The sequence below is a fragment of the Oryctolagus cuniculus genome, chromosome 10, assembly GCF_051225735.1.
Source record: "Oryctolagus cuniculus isolate XC-2025 breed Fujian yellow rabbit chromosome 10, ASM5122573v1, whole genome shotgun sequence".
Classification (NCBI taxonomy): Eukaryota; Metazoa; Chordata; class Mammalia; order Lagomorpha; family Leporidae; genus Oryctolagus; species Oryctolagus cuniculus.
Genome location: NC_142876.1, coordinates 124,963,860 through 124,977,988, shown reverse-complemented (window position 1 = coordinate 124,977,988; position 14,129 = coordinate 124,963,860). Strand labels below are relative to the sequence as shown.

General features: G+C 56.4%; 1 protein-coding gene across 33 annotated transcripts in view; it reads left to right on the top strand.

Annotated features, from left to right (window-relative positions):
• Positions 1–14,129, top strand: part of CNTN4 (contactin 4) — a 730,703-nt gene that overhangs the window by 142,865 nt on the left and 573,709 nt on the right. For 7 of the 33 annotated variants that reach the window (XM_089305704.1, XM_089305682.1, XM_089305686.1 and 4 more), the window contains one exon: positions 12,428–12,534. The exons of the other annotated variants lie outside the window; for them this stretch is intronic. The gene's annotated coding sequence lies outside the window, so the exon portion shown is untranslated. The remainder of the gene's footprint in view (positions 1–12,427; positions 12,535–14,129) is intronic. 33 annotated transcript variants of the gene reach the window in all.

Genomic DNA, 14,129 nt, shown 5'->3' with positions numbered 1-14,129 from the left:
TCCCTGCGTGTAGAAGCAGTATGGCCGGTGTGGTGCAGTGGGTTCAGCGACCGCTCCCAATCCCAGCACCCCACATCCGAGCGCCGGTTCGAGTCCTGGCTGCTCTGCTTCCAGTCCGGCTCCATGCTGATATGCCTGGGAAGGCAGTGGATGACGGCCCATGTGCTTGGACCCCTGCCACGCAGGTGGGGGCCTGAGCGGAGTCCCAGGCTCCCGCTTCAGCCTGGCCCAGCCCTGACTGTTGAAGGCTTACGGAGTGGACCAGTGGATGAAGGGTCTCTCACGCTCTCTCTTCCCTTCCTCTCTGTTGCTCTGGTTTAAAAACAAAACCTAAACCACACGGTAGCAAGGCCACTGTAAAGATTTCAAATAAAACGGAAAAAAGAGGAAGCTTGTTAAAAATCCTCTAGAACCTCACTTTCTGAAATAACATTCATAAGCTGTAAAATTCTTCCAGGTGTTGATTTGTGGATTTCTGCATGCCCTCTGGTCTCACGTCACCTAAATGGCACTTACGTTGTCTACGTTGTCCACTCAGCAGGATGCCGTGGACACCTCTTCACTCCCAGAATACGCTGACCCTCATTCAGTCCTGAGGGCCTGGTCTGTCCAGTATGTGTGACACACTCTCTTCTGCTGGGAACTGTACTTTATCTTTCGCAGTTTGTGCCTGGAAGCTAGATTCTAGTAAACATCTGTGTGCTTTCCAAATTATGCTACAAAAGGTGTTGCAGAATGTAGACTTTGTGATATGAGCCTTGTTCTGACTGTAAGTTCCTCTGTGAGTATTGGGGGTGTTCACAGGCACATCCGGGCACCCCAGCTGGTGACTGCACACATGAAGCGGCTCACCGGGGGGCACTGCAGAGGGGCCAGAAACGCACAGTGCTCCCCGCTGGGGAGGAGGGGACGATGGGACTCCCAGGTGCAGCGTGTGGTCAGATCAAAGGAAGCCGCGGGTGCTCAGGTCCCATGAGCTGCGAAGGGAGCCGAGGGGTGTGCTGGGGACCGAGGAGGCCCGCCCGTGTGTCCTGGGTGTCCCTTTGCATCTCTGCAGAGTTCACCTGCCTGGCCCTCCAGCCAGACCCCCCTGCGTCCTGAGGACGGAATGGGCAGTGCACTGCCCCCTTAGGTTGGTAGACTTGGAGGGAAAATACAGCTCTCTCTCACATTTTTCTGCCATGGCCAGAGCTGCTGTTCCAATGTCGTCTTTGTCAGTTTTCTTTTCTTTATTTAAAAAAATGTGAAGTGGTCTGTGGCAGTTAATTTTTTACAAAATATTTATTTACTTGAGAGGCAGAATTGCAGAGGCAGAGAGAGAGAGAGAGAGAGAGAGAGAGAGAAGCCATCCATCTGCTGGTTCACTCTCCAAATGGCTGCAAAGGCTGGAGCTGAGCCAATCCAAAGTCGGGAGCCAGGAGCTTCTTCCAGGTCTCCTACACAGGTACAGGGGCCCAAGCACTTGGGCCATCTTCCACTGTTTCCCAGGCCATAGCAGAGAGCTGGTTGGGAAGTGGAGCACCCAGGGTTCAGACTGGTGCCCATTTGGGAAGCCGGCACCACAGGCAGCGGCTTTACCTGGTACATCACACTGGCCCCTGTCTCGAGCGCCTACTGTCATGCAGCTCGACAGGGCTCAAGGGCGACGTGTGGGCGTACTGGGAAAAAGGAACACATGGACACAGACTGTCTAAGGGCGATGTGTCAGAGCGCGGGGAAGAAGGAACTCACGGACACAGGCTGTCTTTCCAATGGAAGGCTTTTATTACTCACACCAGTGCACACTAGGGCTGCACCACTCTGCATAGCCACCTGTATGGTTAGACTCGTCGATCCACAGATCTTAACACACACCGAGCGTCAAAGCAGTCTCAAAGGCACTCCGACTGTAGTAGTGTAAGTGCAGCAAAACATACGGCATTATTCTCAATCATAGGGTCGGGGCACATTCCTTCATATTATACACTATTATGATTATTATACACATTATAGTCATATTATACATAGTATGACTGCTGCGTTCTCAAGGTTTGTATCACGGTCACGAAAATCCCAAGTCCAGAGTCCGAAGTCCCCGTTACCACTCAGAGAGACAGATCTCAGAGCAGTCACTTACGGGCAGGCAGTCGTGGATGGCTGTCACTCTGGGCAGGAGGCTCCGGGTTTCCAGGTGGGCAGCAGGGTGAGGAGTTGGAGAGGCCCCCTGCTGAGAGGCCTGACCCAGCTCTGTGGTTGGGTCTGGCGGCAGGCTGATGAGAGGTGCTGAGGCATCGGCTCTGATGGAGTTTGGTTCGGTAGTCGCCTTGTGCTGCTACAGAGTGATGGGCTGGCTTTTCAGCCACACTGTGTAGGGGTCGCATAGCAGATGTCACATTGGTAAAAATAGGATGTCCAGTAAACAGAGGAGAAGCCAAGGAAATCAGTGGAAATGCTTGGGTATTAAGAACTGCCTGAGTCCCAGTTTCAGGAAAAGTGACAGTCATGGGTGAGTGTTTACATAAAGAATGTCAAGAATGTGTTGGGAGCAGAAACACAAATCGCAGTCGTTTGTTCCAGAGTCTGCTTTGTGGGTGCTCAGGGTTCCCCCAGAGTGTACCAGGTGGTCGCCGGAAGTCGCATCCACGCCTTTACGGGCTGAGTGCAGAGGGCAGGGGTCTGCAGAGCCGGGGGACTGAGGAGGGGTCCCTGTGGGGGGAGGGAGGGGTGTGTGAGAGTGGGCACATTCACCCGAACTCCTCTCTCTACCCAGAAATGTCCGTCAGCGTCCAGGAGCCCGACCTTTACCTTGGTACAGCGTTGGGTGTATATGCGTGTATATGCAAGGGACGCCGACGGGACCGTTTTTTGTCTTTCCCTTAAGTGTCCCGAGTGTACGAGGGCGCAGACAGCACAAGTCATTCTGAAGTTTCCTCATGCTCACCTGGGCTCTCTGCCCCTCTGCCAGCTGCAGTCTGCTTCCTCCGCTTCTAGTTCGTCTCCTGCTTTGCCAATGCAAATGTGAGGCTAAAAACAGCTACAATGGGAAGGGCACATTAACACCGAGAAGGAAAAGCAGGCAAATAGGAACTGAGCGCCCAGAAAGGGAAGAAGAGCAGGGGTGACGGGTGGCGTAGGAGGCTCAGCCCGGGGAGGGGAAGTGAGGAAGCTGCGGGGAGGTGGGCGAGGTGGAGCGGGCTGCGAGTCTCCCAGGACAGCGCTCGGGTGAAGGGAAAGTTCGGGACAGGGCATGAGCGTTCACTGACTCCTGTCTCAGCGCTTACCTCGCAGCCAGGCCCCACAGCCGACAGCCACCTGTGAGCCTCGTGCTTCCGGCTGACCCGGTGCCGCTGCCGTGCCCACCCAGGGGGCTGCGCCAGCTCCGCGGCCTCATTGATAACCCAGCGGCCCCAACTGTTCGTTCTGCGTGGCGGTGTTGCCTTTAAGTCCGCAGCCATTTCTCCGAGTGTTGTCTCTACCAGGTCAGTCAGGACGGAGCAGCAGGGCAGTCCGGTGTGATCGCAGGCACGTGGGATGCGGTGTCGACTCAGGAACCTGGTATGCGCCGTGGGCCTCTGGTTTTCCATTGTAGAGGAGTTCACACGCTGTTGAAATCAGACACCTGCCACACAGCTATTAAGATGGACCAATGGCAACTTTAATGATTATTTTTGAAAGTAATATCTTCTGAAATGACTGCACAAACAGCTCCAGAAATTTCTTGAAGAAACATAATCGATTATGTGTACCATATAGCTGACGGGCTAACATAATTATGTATTAGGGGAGATGATGAAGATCACATTGGTTCAAATTGTGTCACAGAGATGACCTAAAAAAAAATCACTGCTTCCCAGCTGTTATCTTCAGGTCCTGGGAAGAGAGCTGCCGCTGTTTGGTATGTATTTTACTTGCCAGGTTATCTAACAGGATATCCGTCCAGTAATAACAAGAGGAGTGACGAATAATACAAATAAGCAATGAAAAATCTTGGTCCCCGTGAGAGTTACTGTCTTGCAGCAAAGCTTCCGTCTGGGATCAGGCAGTGGAGTAGCGAGCAGAGCCTGTTGCCGATGTGGAGACCTGAGACACGGAACTGCAGGACGAGCCCCTAGGACAGAGGAGAAAGCCCGTGACCACGCGGTCCCCAACCCTGCAGGACGAGGACGTGAGGCTGGGATCCACGCAGCTGCACAGCCCGGCTCAGCAGCGCAGAGTCCTCACTGCTCCCGATGATGTTGACGAGCCGATCAATGAGTTCTCACTTGCACCTGGTCTGATCACACCATGATTTCGTTCTTGACACAGACGAGATTAGCAGGAAACGGAAACCTTTAGACTGCGTGGGGCATCGGTATTTTCTCCTTTTCTTCCCCGTGTACTAGGCTTTTTAAACTAAGGGCACTGCTTTAAAAAATAAGGTGATTAAGGAGACCGTTCTCATATGAAAACACATTGTTGCTTCTCCACCCAAACAATGTATCACAGCAGAGACAGGTTTTGGTCTCTGTAGGGCATGGTAGATAAGTTCCCATGAGCAGAACCAAGGCGGGCAGGCATTAAGGTTCAGACCTCAGGAGCCCTGGCCCCGCCCTGCCATGCAGAACCAGGACGGGCAGTAGTCTACACCTCCTGCAGTGGTCTACACCTCCTGCCCAGGAGCCCTGGCCCCGCCCTGCTGTGCAGAATAGGGACAGGCAGCAGTCTACACCTCCTGCACTGGTCTACACCTCCTGCCCCAGGAGCCCTGGCCCCGCCCTGCTGTGCAGAACGAGGACGGGCAGTGGTCTACACCTCTTGCAGTGGTCTACACCTCCTGCCCCAGGAGCCCTGGCCCCGCCCTGCTGTGCAGAACAGGAACAGGCAGTGGTCTGCACCTCCTGCCCTGGAGTCCCTGGCCCCGCCCTGTTGTGCAGAACCAGGACGGGCAGTGGTCTGTACCTCCTGCAGTGGTCTACACTTCCTGCCCCAGGAGCCCTGGCCCCGCCCTGCTGTGCAGAATAGGGACAGGCAGTGGTCTACACCTCCTGCCCAGGAGCCCTGGCCCCGCCCTGCTGTGCAGAATAGGGACAGGCAGTGGTCTACACCTCCTGCCCCAGGAGCCCTGGCCCTGCCCTGCTGTGCAGAATAGGGACAGGCAGTGGTCTACACCTCCTGCCCTGGGGTCCCTGGCCCCGTCCTGCTGTGCAGAACCAGGACGGGCAGCGGTCTACACCTCCTGTCCTGGGGTCCCTGGCCCCGCCCTGCTGTGAGCTCCAGGAGACCTGCTCCCCACTCTGGGGCACCCCAGGCTGAGGATCCTTGGTCTGTAGAAGGCCTGTGGCCTGCGTTTCACACCTGCCTTTGCCGCGTGAACAACTTCGTGTTGGAGAACGACTCTTGTTTAAAGTCCAAGTGTGAATAGTTCATTTAATTGATCTTCTGTTTCTTTAAAAAAATGATTTATTTGAGTGGCAGAATTACATAGAGAGGAGCAGAGAGAGAGAGAGAGCGAGAGTGAGCGAGCTTCCATCTGTTGACTTGTGCCGAAGACTCGTCTGGAAACAGAAGAGAGTGAGAAGTTGGGCTGCAGGGGGAGCTGCCAGGGCAGGCACGGGAGGGGCTTCCTGGTGAGGAGGCGGTGGGGGGGCTTCCTGGTGACGGGGCGGTGGGGGGGCTTCCTGGTGACGGGGCGGTGGGGGGCTTCCTGGTGACGGGGCGGTGGGGGGGCTTCCTGGTGACGGGGCGGTGGGGGGGCTTCCTGGTGACGGGGCGGTGGGGGGGCTTCCTGGTGACGGGGCGGTGGGGGGCTTCCTGGTGACGGGGCGGTGGGGGGGCTTCCTGGTGACGGGGCGGTGGGGGGGCTTCCTGGTGACGAGGCGGGGGGGGCTTCCTGGTGACGGGGCGGTGGGGGGCTTCCTGGTGACGGGGCGGTGGGGGGGCTTCCTGGTGACGAGGCGGGGGGGGCTTCCTGGTGACGGGGCGGTGGGGGGCTTCCTGGTGACGGGGCGGTGGGGGGGGCTTCCTGGTGACGGGGCGGTGGGGGGGCTTCCTGGTGACGGGGTGGTGGGGGGCTTCCTGGTGACGGGGCGGTGGGGGGGCTTCCTGGTGACGGGGCGGTGGGGGGCTTCCTGGTGACAGGGCGGTGGGGGGGCTTCCTGGTGACGGGGTGGTGGGGGGCTTCCTGGTGACGAGGCGGTGGGGGGGCTTCCTGGTGACGGGGTGGTGGGGGGCTTCCTGGTGACGAGGCGGGGGGGCGGCTTCCTGGTGACGGGGCGGTGGGGGGGGCTTTCCGAGAAAAGCCGCCTGTCCCGAAGCAGCTTCAGCGCACGCGTGTGCGGCGTGCAGCGGTATGTAAGCCGTGCTGTAGCTTAGAAACACCCAGTCAGAATGCACGTAGCCAGACTTGTGGAGCCTCAGCTTTTGTGTAAGACAACACCCGTATCTGGATTCAGGGCCAGACTGGGGATATGCATCCTCTGGCCTGAGGGCATAAAATACAGACAGTCTCCATGTCCTGCCTCTCTCTCTGAGAATCCTGCCACAGGCTCACTCCCCAGGTGGCCACGAAGGCCAGCGCTGGGCCAGGCCAGAGCCAGGAGCCTGGAACTCCATCCAGGTCAACTACAGGAGCCCAGGGGTCTGCCGCTTTCCCAGGCACATTAGCAGGGAGCTGGGGGGGAAGTGGAGCTGCTGGGGCTGGAACCGGCGCTCACGTGGGATGCCAGCGTCGCAGGTAGTGACGTAACCTACGGCACCATGATGTGGCCCCCTAGTCCTGCATGTCTTGAGCAGAATTCCTGAATCAAAAATGTGTGTATGTTGACGCTTCTGATGCATGAATGCATTTCTGTCATCGGCGACTGAGCTGAGGCGTTTCTGAGTTGGGTGGCAGGGTTGTCTGTGTGGACGTGTGGGGCAGTAACTAAAGTGCGGCTTGTGATGCCTGCGTCCCATATTGCAGGGTTGTCTATGTGTGGTTTGTGGTGCGGTAGTTAACGTGCAGTTGGGTTGCCTGCGTCCCCTATTGCAGTCCAGGGTTTGAGTCCTGGCTGCTCTTCAGTGCAGCCTCCTGCTAAAGTGGACGCTGGCAGGCAGCAGGTGAGGGTGCAGTACTTGCCTCCCATGTGGGAGACCCAGCTGGAATGACAGGCTCTGGCTTCAGGCTGCCCAGCCTGGCTGTGGAGTGGACCAGCAGGTGGAGGATGTCTCTCTCTGCCTTTGAATACAGGAACTTAAAAACAGAGGTATATCTTGAATTCTCTCAGTACCTAATGTACAGGATATGTCCTGTGTTTCTCTCTGCAAACACGCACACACACGTATGCATAGCTAGGAGGTTTTGGAAACATGTGAAATGGTATTCTGAGTTTGTGCTTGGACTCCACAGCACTCCTGTATCGATGAGAAAGACGAGCAATTCCATTTCTTAAAGTGTTTAGTAATCAAATCAAAATATTGAGAAATTGGAAAAGAAAAGATGACAGTGGCAGCCATAAATGGTTCAGCCAGCTTAAAGACACACAGCTATTAGACAAAGAACTAAAACCTGTAACTGCTAAATAGGGCAGTGTCCTGAGCGTGTGAGGTGTTCAGGTGGGGTAAGTCCCACATGCCGCAATGCTTTGCGAGGCCAGAGAGGAGTCCTTGAGTCTCCCACAGAGCACACTGTTCATGGAGTGATGGGTGCTTAAATCCTGGGTTATCTGAGGACAAGATCAGACGCTATGTCTGGCTCTTCGGAGCACTGTGACGGGAAGGAACAGAGCTGAGCTCGAGAATCCTTGACGTTGGCGGTCGAGATGCATTTCAGCCTCGCCTGAGGAAGCTTGGAAGAAACCAGGGCTGGGAGAGGGCAGTGTGGACGAGCCGGGGTAGGAGATGCGGACTTCCTGTGGACACGGGGGTGTGCAAACACTGGTGCAGATCCGGTGTTCTGGCCTCCGCCTGGGCTGGGGCAAGCATGTGTGTCTACGTAGTCGGGAGGGAGTGCATGGGCACGTCCTCTGGCTGGGGTCCACGTCGGCGGGAGCTGCACTAGGTAACCTTCAGGGCCGTTTCCAGCCCTGACCTTCCGAGGACTTGCAGCCAGGCCATCCCTGTGGCCCCGGTGTGGGGCGGTGTCCCGATGCTGGCTCCCACAGTGCATTGTGCAAGGGGAGCTGGGGACGGGCTGTGTGACAGGGCCCGGTGAGCGACTCAGCTATCTGCCCTCATCTGCTGACGCGGGGATCCTATTACACACGTACAGGGCTAATAAAAATTTACTAATTTTAAAATCAGCGCGTTGAGAATTAAGATCTCATTTTTATGGTGTTAATTTGAAAATGAGTGTTGAGAGTCAGAAGCGTTTCCAACACTAACGGCAATTTTGTCAGGAAGAGAGACATTTCATAATGCAGCGAGAAAATTGACAGTGGAATTAGAAAATAAATTAGAGTAGATGCTAGCGGAAATAAAGTGGAATGGCTCTGAAAGGAGAATAAGAAGGGGAGGAAATTGGTATGAAGGCAGATGAAAGGAACTGCACCATGCTGAGGTCTGGAAACCGTTCCCACTCGGAGTGGAGCAGACACGGGAAGCGGTGGTCAGAGGAGCAGGGGTCCCGTGTGTCAGAGGAGTAGGGTCCCGGAGAACCTGAACCCAGAGCCAGCATGGGAGGCAGCCTCTGGCTTCCTGTCGCCGAGGGGGCGGGGCTGGGGAGGGTTTGGTGAAAATAGGGGAGGATGGAGACCAAGTCTACCTCCAAGGATCCGTCCCTGGGCAGCTGGGTGCCCGGGGGCGTGAGTTACTGCTGCGGCGTCTACAGGTGTTCGAGCAGCCTGTGGGATTCGGGCACACGGGTGAACCTCCTGGCTAGAGAGGCCCAGGAACCCTGCATCTGATTCCCTGCCCAAGGCGGGATCCTGGCCCCAGAGGCCTGGGAAGCGTTTGCCTAACAGAGACTCCAGGGACACACATTCATGTGTGCATTTCTACATTTAAGTCGCTGCTGTTTATACTTGTTCATAGTAAAATACTGACATATTTGTGTGATATGAGAAATTCTAGGCTATTTGCCTTCTAAAGCTGCAGGAAGTAAGAGCGGACGGACTTTTGCCCACGCCTCTGCAATTGGTTCCATAAAACCAATACAAATCGGTAGGAAACAGGCCAGTGGCGTCTGTTCTCTAACGTGTCACTGTCCGACTTTTCACGGCATCCGAGGGGCCAGTGGGAGTCAGGGTGGGCACAGGTGCCCAGGGATGGAGGAGTGGAGCCGGGGCAGGGGGAAGCAGAGGAGGGGGAAGGAGGCCTGGCAGAGGGACCTTAGCTGGGCAGGGCCACCTGTGCCCTGGGACAGCCTGGCTCTGTCAGGGTCACTGCCTGCTGGGATCCCTAACCGCAGTTTCTGCTGCACCAGCTCCGACCCTGTGCGGCGGGAGGCTGGACGGGCCAGTGAATGGGGACTGGTGCTGGGCGGGCAGAGGGACCCAGGCCGCCGAGGCCCACAGGGCTCAGCATGAGAGCAGCAGGGACTGGCCCTGTGAGGCGTCCGGGCAGGGGGCTGGACTGTCGGTGATTATTCTCCAGCTGCGGAAGGGGGCGGGCATTGTCCTGTGTCACCAGGTTGAGTGAGGATTCGCAGTCTGGCACTGTCCCTAATGACGGGGACAGGAAGACATCTGCCATGGTTACGGCAGCGTCTGCTGGACACACACAGGGGAGGACGGTGGACCTCTCGGGCCCCTCGCACCCACATGGGGCAGCTCCCTGCCAGCCTTCAGCCTCTGCCCACTCCCTGAGACACAGACCCGATGGCAGCGCCACTTAGGGGCCTGCTCGTCACTTCATGCCACATTCTGCCGTGGTGGGAGCAGTGGTGGCCGTGTGAGCTGTCACTCAGTGGCTGCCTATCTCATCAGGCCTTGCTTTATAAAGCAGCTCTCTGCAGACGCTGGGTGACTGGGGACTGACAGCGCCGCTGCCCCCCCCCCCCCCCCAGCTTCCAGGGCTGTCCCATGCACCACAGGAGTACTTGTGGGCGTGGCCTTCTCGGACAGCTTGGGACTTGCACCCTTAACATGGGGGAGGGAGAGGGATGGGGGCTGGCCTCACCGTCCTGCCTAACATAGCAGCAGCAGCGTGGGGAACAGGAATCGGCACTTTTCAGAGGGTGAACAGTGGCAGGTGGCCCAGAGCTGTAATCTCGGACACGGGGACAGCCCAGGACGTGAGTGTGGGACTGGCCTGCCTCCCTCGCGGTCGTGTCCAGGCCGCGGTGCCGGAAGGGGATACTCGTGGTAATGCAGGAACGCTGATGTGTCTCGGTGCCTCTCAGCCTGTGTCTGCGCTGGGTCGTGTTTCTGGAAGCTGGCAGTGGAACGTTTCCATCTTCTCACTTACGCATGCAGCACGTTTCATCGGGAACTCAGGAAGTTGCATGGTTGCTGTCAGGAGAGAGCGTCGCTGATCATTTTGATGTGAGCGAGACTAGATAGGAGGGAGGCTGCAGCATGAGCGAGGGAGCAAATGAACAGTGCATTCCAGAGAGGGAAGAGGATCCGTGTGGCCTGTGTCACAGTTGGCGGATGAGGAGGAAGAGACGACGGACAGGTCGAGGTGAGCAGCAGGCAGGGGCTAGAGAGCTGGTGCAGGTGCAGATCCTGTGTCCCTGCAGCCGGAGCCTTGGATGCTGGCTAGATGTAGACGTTACGATGCATTCGGCGGGGATGATGTGTGGCACAGAGGGTCAGACCTCTGCCTGTGATGCTGGCATCCCATACAGGTGCTGGTTTGGGTCCTGGCTGTTCCGCTTCTGAACCAGCTCCCTGCTATGGCCTGGGAAAGCAGCAGAGGACGGCCCGAGTGCTTGGGCCCCTGCACCCGGGTGGGAGACCGGGAAGAAGCTCCTGGCTCCTGGCTTCGGCCTGGCCCAGCACCATCCATTCCTGGCATCTGGGGAGTGAACGAGCAGATGAAAATCATTCTCTCTCTGTCTCTCCCACTCTCTCTGTAACTTTGCTTTTCAAGCAAATACATTAAAAAAAAAAAAAAAAGACGTGTCTGGCCTAAGACAAATCTGGTTAGTGCAAACAATTCATTTCCCCTTGGACAGAAAGCCCAGGTCTGAGATTTGTTAACTGTATTATTGTTAAAATGACTGGGTTTTCCAAAGAAAGTCAAGACACTAATGGTAATCTTTTTGAGTTATGACTTACTTATACAAAAGCCTTATAAGGTATTACTGCCTTGTGTGCCTGCTGTCTTGTATGCGTTACTGTCTCGTGTGCACTGCTGTCTCGTGTGCCTGCTGTCTCGTGTGCCTGCTCTCTCGTGTGCACTGCTGTCTCGTGTGCACTGCTGTCTCGTGTGCCTGCTGTCTCGTGTGCACTGCTGTCTCGTGTGCCTGCTGTCTCGTGTGCCTGCTGTCTCATGTGCCTGCTGTCTCGTATGCACTGCTGTCTCGTATGCCTGCTGTCTCGTGTGCACTGCTGTCTCATGTGCACTGCTGTCTCATGTGCCTGCTGTCTCATGTGCCTGCTGTCTCGTATGCACTGCTGTCTCATGTGCACTGCTGTCTCATGTGCCTGCTGTCTCATGTGCCTGCTGTCTCGTGTGCACTGCTGTCTCGTGTGCCTGCTGTCTCGTGTGCACTGCTGTCTCGTGTGCCTGCTGTCTCGTGTGCCTGCTGTCTCATGTGCCTGCTGTCTCGTATGCACTGCTGTCTCGTGTGCCTGCTGTCTCGTGTGCACTGCTGTCTCATGTGCACTGCTGTCTCATGTGCCTGCTGTCTCATGTGCCTGCTGTCTCGTGTGCACTGCTGTCTCGTGTGCCTGCTGTCTCGTGTGCCTGCTGTCTCGTGTGCCTGCTGTCTCGTGTGCACTGCTGTCTCGTGTGCCTGCTGTCTCGTGTGCCTGCTGTCTCGTATGCACTGCTGTCTCGTGTGCCTGCTGTCTCGTGTGCACTGCTGTATCGTGTGCACTGCTGTCTCGTGTGCACTGCTGTCTCGTGTGCACTGCTGTCTCGTGTGCACTGCTGTCTCGTGTGCCTGCTGTCTCGTGTGCCTGCTGTCTCATGTGCACTGCTGTCTTGTGTGCACTGTTGTGTGCATTACTGTCTCGTGTGCACGGCTGTCTCGTGTGCACTGCTGTCTTGTGTGCACTGCTGTCTTGTGTGCACGGCTGTCTCGTGTGCATGGCTGTCTTGTGTGCACGGCTGTCTTGTATCTGCATCTGTTAAGGACAGAACTGCCCCTGTGGAGAGTGGCTTGCTCACTTTGCACCTGACTCACCATGAGCCGTGCGCTTGCGTCACTGCGTCCCTGGCCGCTGAGGTGTGTGGGCTTCAACACTGCACCGTGAGAGTTTGCACTCATGACTGTCCCTGAGCTTGGACTTCTGTGCGCTTTGTTCCCTTCCCACGGACTGAGGGAAGAATTCTCCTGGTGGCATGGAGCGTATTTGAATAGCACGTGTCTTCCTAACAACAGATACAGAAGCCAGGAGCTCAACCCGTTCTTACTCAAGCTGCACCCGGGAGCTAAGCTGCCTGCTGTCCTCGAGTTCACCTCCCACATCTCAGCATCCTCTGACGACGGTGCGTGGCTTCCGCCGTGAGGTTGCACTTGCAGGGGCATCCAATTGCAGTTGGTTTCTGGCCACTCCGCCGCTGGACAGCTGAAGAAAAGAAAATGTGCGGGAGGGAGACCCAGTGGGGATTTTTCATTTTAATGGTATGGCCCTCAAATGCACACTAAGACTTCTGTTTTTGTTAACAGTTTATGCTGCATTTCACTGTAAGATAACAGTCACTGTGGAATTATTAGGGACTGAGTTCACCGAAGTCTTTATGATAAAGAACTGAGGGAATCGCGAGAGTCCTTGTGGGCATTAAGTGGTGCTGGTGTTGTATTTTGAGCTGTGGTACTTTTCATGACGTTTTCTGAGTAAGACGTGAGTCCATGGCGTCGTTTGCTGGTGGGCTGTCACACGGAGCCTGTCCGTATCAGGTAGGGGGAGTGACGCTGTGACCTCACTGGCGGAGCACTTAGCTCCCACCCCACGCATTTGGGCAGCAGGTGGTCGTTTTCTGGACTCTTCTCTGGAGTCCTGAGTATATGAGCTGGGTTCTCCCTTGGTTGTGGGCTCCGCTGGGCCCTGACCTTGGACAAGCGTCTGCTCTGTTAGAAAGTCGTTGGCCCCGAGGACTTCTGTGAGCTCAGTGCTGTGCGCACAGCAGGCACCCACTGAGGTTTGTTTACCTGAGGCAGCTGAAAACGACTGGTTTGTTTCATTTTACTTGTGGTCTCAGGATCTCTCTCCTGCAGCAAAGCCTCCCCGGCTGACGCTCAGGGTCTGTCGGTTTATGCTGCCCGTGATCCTCCGCTCAGATGGAGACACAGGGCACCATCACCTTCCCAGAATGCCCGGGGCCTTCCCAGCGGCAGTGCCCCCTCCGCTCACCCCTGGACGGCCCCTCCTCTGCCCTAGAGCATCCCCTGCTGGTCCCAGGCTTCTGGCTCCTGGAAACGTGGCGTGCTCGCCTCCTCTGCCTGCTGTCTTGGGCTTAAGGTCACCTTTGAAACCCAGGTGGATCCTCCTGTTTCTGGGAGTGTTCATGTTGCAGAATATACCTTCCCTCTGTCCTGTTGTTGGGCAGTCAGGGTGCTTCTGGCTGGAGCTGTTGTAAATAACATGGTTGTGAATGTGCGGCACAAGTTATCCTCCAGTGGTGTCGCTGAGTGCCAGGCGTGCGTATCCATGCTGCACATGATGGTCCCCATTGTGCCCAGGGCTTCCGTCCGGACCTCCATCCTTGGCACCGTGGCTCGCCAGCCTGAGTTGCCACTGTTCCCATGGGCGTGCCTCGTATCCCATGTGGCTGCCTGTCAATCTTCTTGGTGAGTGCTGATTGCACGGCTCCTGATTGCAAGGGGAGTGTGCACACCCTGCCCGCTTCATGGAATGCTTAAACATGGCAGCGCAAGAAGCAGCAATCAGCCTGTGTCTCTGTTTCGGTCGCTCGTGTGAAAATGGGATCCTGGTACCAGCTCATCCGTCTGGTCTGGAAAGTGGGTGAGAGGACTTTAGCCAAGTGTCGGATGCGAGTTTGTCTGTCCATCATTGTCAGTGCTGTGGCACAGACCAGCGTGCTGGTACTTGGTTACCTCATGCTGAGAGCTGAGCAGCCCA